Here is a 6663-nt window from a genome sequence, read left to right on the forward strand (position 1 = left end):
GATGAATGTCAAATAATTGGTAATATTAGTAGACGTCAAGAAATGCATATGAATTATTCTCTTGTTATTGAACCATTTGATGTTTGGGGCTTTGATTATATGGGACCTTTTCCTGCCTCTAATGGTTACACACACATTTTAGTTGCTGTTGATTACGTTACTAAGTGGGTAGAAGCTATTCCAACTAGTAGTGCTGATCATAACACTTCTATTAAAATGCTTAAAGAAGTTATTTTTCCGAGGTTTGGAGTCCCTAGATATCTTATGACTGATGGTGGTTCACATTTTATTCATGGTGCTTTCCGTAAGATGCTTGCTAAGTATGATGTTAATCATAGAATCGCATCTCCTTATCACTCGCAGTCTAGTGGTCAAGTAGAGTTGAGCAATAGAGAGCTCGAATTAATTTTGCAAAAGACTGTCAATAGATCTAGAAAGAATTGGTCCAAGAAACTTGATGATGCATTATGGCCCTATAGAACTGCATATAAAAATCCTATGGGTATGTCTCCGTATAAGATGGTTTATGGAAAAGCTTTTCACTTACCTCTTGAACTTGAACATAAAGCATATTGGGCTATTAAAGAGCTCAATTACGACTTCAAACTTGCCGGTGAGAAGAGGGTGTTTGACATTAGCTCACTTGATGAATGGAGAACCCAAGCCTATGAGAATGCCAAGCTAATCAAAGAAAAAGTTAAACGCTGGCACGACAAAAGGATACAAAAGCGTGAGTTTAACGTAGGTGATTATGTGTTATTATTCAACTCTCGTTTAAGATTTTTTGCAGGAAAACTTCTCTCTAGATGGGAAGGTCCTTACGTTATCGAGGAGGTCTATCGTTCTGGTGCCATAAAAATCAACAACTTCGAAGGCACAAGTCCGAGGGTGGTGAACGGTCAAAGAATCAAACTTTATATCTCAGGTAATCCTATCAATGTTGAAACTAATATTATTGAAACCGTAACCCCAGAGGAATACATAAGGGACACCTTCCAGAATGTTTCAGACTCCAAAAAGGAATAGGTATGTGGTACGGTAAGTAAACCAACTCCAAAACAATTCTAATGGCAATTTTTATCCGTTTTGGAATATTTAAGAATTTTAGGAAGAAAGAAGTAATCCGGGAAGGACACGAGGCCTCCACGAGGGTGGAGGGCGCGCCCACCCTTCCTGGGCGCGCCCCCTGTCTCGTGGCCACCTCGTGTGCCTCCCGGACTCCGTTTTCTTGCACGTTACGTAGTTTGGTCGGTAAAAATTCATTATATAATCTCCCAAAGGCTTTGACCACCGTATCATGCAAATATCCTCTGTTTTCGTTTCGAGCCGTTTCTGTTACAGATCTAGAGCATCATGACGTCTCCAAGCGCTCCCAAGGACAAGTTTTTCGAGAGGGTTATCAACCCCTATCTCGCGGAGGTGCTGCAACACCCTCAAACCATTGAGATGCGTGAGGGGGTGCCGCACATCCGCGATGTGGAGGGACTAAGGCGTACCGGAAGCGTGGAGACAAAGCTCGAAGCCATGGAGCAACAAGTTTTCAAGTGCCAAGGGATGGTGGAGCGTGGACTCAACGCCAACGAGATGAGGATCACGGAGTTCACCAACAACCACAAGCTAGATGCCAAGGTCATTGGGGAGACCATCTTCAAGCTTCAAGAGAAAATCGAGCACCTCCAAGCCCAAATCTATGAACTGCAAAACCAAAACTGTGAGTATGAATATAGATTCAAGAGGATGAGTTTGGCTGCAGATTTGAGGATCCTGGAGACTCGATCATCCTTCTATGATGGTGAGCCTATGCCTTGGAAGATGGACGACAAGCCTACATCATCAACAACTCCTACTTCACCACCTCCGAGGACATAATCACATGGGTATGGGCACTCCCCTTGGCAACTGCCAAGCTTGGGGGAGGTGCCCCTGTATCGTATCACCATCACACTCCTATCTTTACCATTTTATTTAGTTCGATCCTTTTAGTAGTATCTTGATCTATTAGATTGAAGTTTTAGTATCAAGTAGTTTTGAGTTTTGCATTGTGATCTCTTTATGTAATCGAGTCTGTGAGCTATCTATAATAAAGATTAGTGTTGAGTCAAGGGCTTTGCTATATTGCTATGATCTTGAGGAGGTAGAAAGAATAAAAAGAATAAAAGAGTTCATATTGATCTTATGGATAGTAATGACTTCACACATAGAAAGTATGAGGCTTTAAAGTTGTTGAGAGTTGACGAACGTAGTTTTGGTCATCGTTGCAATTAATAGGAAGTAATAAGGAAAGAGAGGTTCATATACAAATATATTATCTTGGACATCTTTTATGATTGGGAGCACTCACTAAGTATGACATGCTAAAATAGTTGATGTTGGACAATGAATACAACGTAATGGTTTATGTTTTCTCACATCTCAGTTAAAGTATATTGTCATTGACCTTCCCAACATGTTGAGCTTGCCTTTCCCCCTCATGCTAGCCAAATTCCTCGCACCAAGTAGAGATACTACTTGTGCTTCCAAATATCCTTAAACCCAGTTTTGCCATGAGAGTCCACCATACCTACCTATGGATTGAGTAATAGCCTTCAAGTAAGTTGTCATGTTGCAAGCAATAAAAATTGCTCTCTAAATATGTATGACTTATTAGTGCAGAGAAAATAAGCTTTATACGATCTTGTTATGGAAGCAATAAAAGTGACGGACTGCATAATAAATGTCCATATACAAGTGGCAATATAAAGTGACGTTCTTTTGCATTAAGATTTTGTGCATCCAACTCTAAAAGCACATGACAACCTCTGGTTCCCTCTGCGAAGGGCCTATCTTTTACTTTATGTTTTTTTACTTTATGCTTGAGTCAAGGTGATCTTCACCTTTCCCTTTTTCATTTTATCCTTTGGCAAGCTCCTCGTGTTTGAAAGATCTTGATATATATATCCAATTGGATGTAAGTTAGCATGAACTATTATTGTTGACACCACCTAAAGGTGAGTATGTCGGGAGGCAACACAATCAGCCCATATCTTTCTCAGTGTCCGGTTGAAACTCCATAACCACAAGTATAGCGTGAGTGTTAGCAATTGTAGAAGACTACATGATAGTTGAGTATGTGGACTTGCTGAAAAGCTCTATTCTTGACTCTTTCTGATTTTATGATAAATTGCAATTGCTTCAATGACTGAGATTATAGTTTGTTAGTTCCCGATGTAGTTTTTGAACCATACTTGACATTGTGAATTGTTTTTTACTTGAGCATAAGAAATCATATGATAAAATCTATTTATGTTGTTGTTATAAGAATGATCATGATGCCCTCATGTCCGTATTTTATTTTTATCGACACCTCTATCTCTAAACATGTGGAAATATTTTTCGATTTCGGCTTCCGCTTGAGGACAAGCGAGGTCTAAGCTTGGGGGAGTTGATACGTCCATTTTGCATCATGCTTTTATATAAATATTTATTGCATTATGGGCTGTTATTACACCTTATATCTCAATACTTATGGCTATTCTGTCTTATTTTACAAGGTTTACCATGAAGAGGGGGAATGCCGGCAGCTGGAATTCTGGCTGGAAAAGGAGCAAATATTGGAAAACTATTCTGCACAGCTCCAAAAATCCTGAAACTCCACGGACCTCAGTTTTGGAATTAATAAGAATTATTGAGTGAAGAAAACACAAGAGGGGACCCAAACCCTGGCCAGGAGGGTGGGGGAGCGCCCACCCCTACTGGGCGCGCCACCTGTCTCCTGGGCCCCCTGGTGGCCCTCCGATGTCCATCTTCTGCTATATGAAGGCTTTTACTCTGGAAAAAATCAGAGGCAAGCTTACGAGACGAAACTCCGCCGCCATGAGGCGGAACCTTGGCGGAACCAATCTAGGGCTCCGGCAGAGCTGTTCTGCTGGGGAAACTTCCCTTTGGGAGGGGGAAATCATCACCATCGTCATCACCAACGATCCTCTCATCGGGAGGGGGTCAATCTCCATCAACATCTTCACCAGCACCATCTCCTCTCAAAACCCTAGTTCATCTCTTGTATCCAATCTTGTATCAAAACCACAAATTGGTACCAGTGGGTTGCTAGTAGTGTTGATTACTCCTTGTAGTTGATGCTAATTGGTTTACTTGGTGGAAGATCATATGTTCAGATCCTTAATGCATATTATTACTCCTCTGATTATGAACATGAATATGCTTTGTGAGTAGTTACATTTATTCCTGAGGACATGGGTGAAGTCTTGCTATTAGTAGTCATGTGAATTTGGTATTCGTTCGATATTTTGATGAGATGTATGTTATCTCTCCTCTAGTGGTGTTATGTGAACGTCGACTACGTGACACTTCACCATTATTTGGGCCTAGAGGAAGGCATTGGGAAGTAATAAGTAGATGATGGGTTGCTAGAGTGACAGAAGCTTAAACCCTAGTTTATGCGTTGCTTTGTAAGGGGCTGATTTGGATCCATATGTTTAATGTTGTGGTTAGGTTTACCTTAATACTTCTTTTGTAGTTGTGGATGCTTGCAATAGGGGTTAATCATAAGTGGGATGCTTGTCCAAGTAAGGGAAGTACCCAAGCACCGGTCCACCAAGATATCAAATTATCAAAGTACCGAGCGCGAATCATATGAGCGTGATGAAAACTAGCTTGACGACAATTCCCATGTGGCCTCGGGAGCTCTTTTCTCATTATAAGAAATTGTCCAGGCTTGTCCTTTGCTACAAAAAGGATTGGGCCACCTTGCTGCACTTTATTTACTTTCATTGTTTGTTACTCATTACAATTTATCTTATCACAAAACTATCTGTTACCTACAATTTCAGTACTTGCAGAGAAAACCTTACTGAAAACCGCTTGTCATTTCCTTCTGCTTCTTGTTGGGTTCGACACTCTTACTTATCGAAAGGACTACGATAGATCCCCTATACTTGTGGATCATCACGCGCCCTCCTCCTAGGCCGGCCGCCTCCCCCCTTGCTCCTTTATATACGGGGGCTGAGGGGCACCTCTAGACACAACAATTGATCCCTTGGATCTCTTAGCCGTGTTCGGTGCCCCCCTCCACCATAGTCCTCCTCGATAATATCGTAGCGGTGCTTAGGTGAAGCCATGCGTCAGTAGAACATCATCATCGTCACCACACCGTTGTGCTGACGGAACTCTCCCTCAAAGCTCGGCTAGATCGGAGTTCGAGGGACATCATCGAGTTGAACGTGTGCTGAACTCGTAGGTGTCGTCCGTTCAGTACTTGATCGGTCGGATCATGAAGACGTATGACTACATCAACTGTGTTGTGCTAACGCTTCCGCTTTCGGTCTACGAAGGGTACGTGGACACACTCTCCCCTCTCGTTGCTATGCATCACCATGATCTTGCGTGTGCGTAGGATTTTTTTTGAAATTACTACATTCCCCAACAGTGGTATCAGAGCCAGGGTTTATGCGTTGATGTTATATGCACAGGTAGAACACAAGTGAGTTGTGGGCGATACAAGTCATACTGCTTACCAGCATGTCACACTTTGGTTCGGCGGTATTGTTGGATGAAGCGGCCCGGACCAACATTATGCGTACGCTTACGCGAGACTGGTTCTACTGACGTGCTTTGCACATAGGTGGCTGGCGGGTGTTAGTTTCTCCAACTTTAGTTAAACCGAGTGTGGCTATGCCCGGTCCTTGATAAGGTTAAAACAACACTAACTTGCTGAACTATCATTGTGGTTTTGATGCGTAGGTAAGAACGGTTCTTGCTCATCCCGTAGCAGCCACGTAAAACTTGCAACAACAAAGTAGAGGACGTCTAACTTGTTTTTGCAGGGGATGTTGTGATGTGATATGGTTAAGGCATGATGCTGTATTTTATTGTATGAGATGATCATGTTTTCTAACCGGGTTATCGGCAACTGGCAGGAGCCATATGGTTGTCACTTTATTGTATGCAATGCAACCGCCCTGTAATTGCTTTACTTTATCACTAAGCGGTAGCAATAGTCGTAGAAGCAATAGTTGGCGAGACGACAACGATGCTACGATGGAGATCAAGGTGTCGCGCCGGTGACGATGGTGATCATGACGGTGCTTCGGAGATGGAGATCACAAGCACAAGATGATGATAGCCATATCATATCACTTATATCGATTGTATGTGATGTTTATCTTTTATGCATCTTATTTTGCTTTGATTGACGGTAGCATTATAAGATGATCTCTCACTAAATTTCAAGATAAAGGTGTTCTCCCTGAGTATGCACCGTTGCCAAAGTCCATTGTTCCCAGACACCACGTGATGATCGGGTGTGATAAGCTCTACGTCCATTTACAACGGGTGCAAGCCAGTTTTGCACATGCAGAATACTCAGGTTAAACTTGACGAGCCTAGCATATGCAGATATGGCCTCGGAACACTGAGACCGAAAGGTTGAGCATGAATCATATAGTAGATATGATCAACATAGTGATGTTCACCATTGAAAACTACTCCATTTCACGTGATGATCGGTTATGGTTTAGTTGATTTGGATCACGTGATCACTTAGATGATTAGAGGGATGTCTATCTAAGTGGGAGTTCTTAAGTAATATGATTAATTGAACTTTAATTTATCATGAACTTAGTCCTGATAGTATTTTGCAAATTATGTTGTAGATCAATAGCTCGCGTT

Source organism: Triticum dicoccoides, chromosome 5B, assembly GCF_002162155.2.
Source record: "Triticum dicoccoides isolate Atlit2015 ecotype Zavitan chromosome 5B, WEW_v2.0, whole genome shotgun sequence".
Lineage (NCBI taxonomy): Eukaryota > Viridiplantae > Streptophyta > Magnoliopsida > Poales > Poaceae > Triticum > Triticum dicoccoides.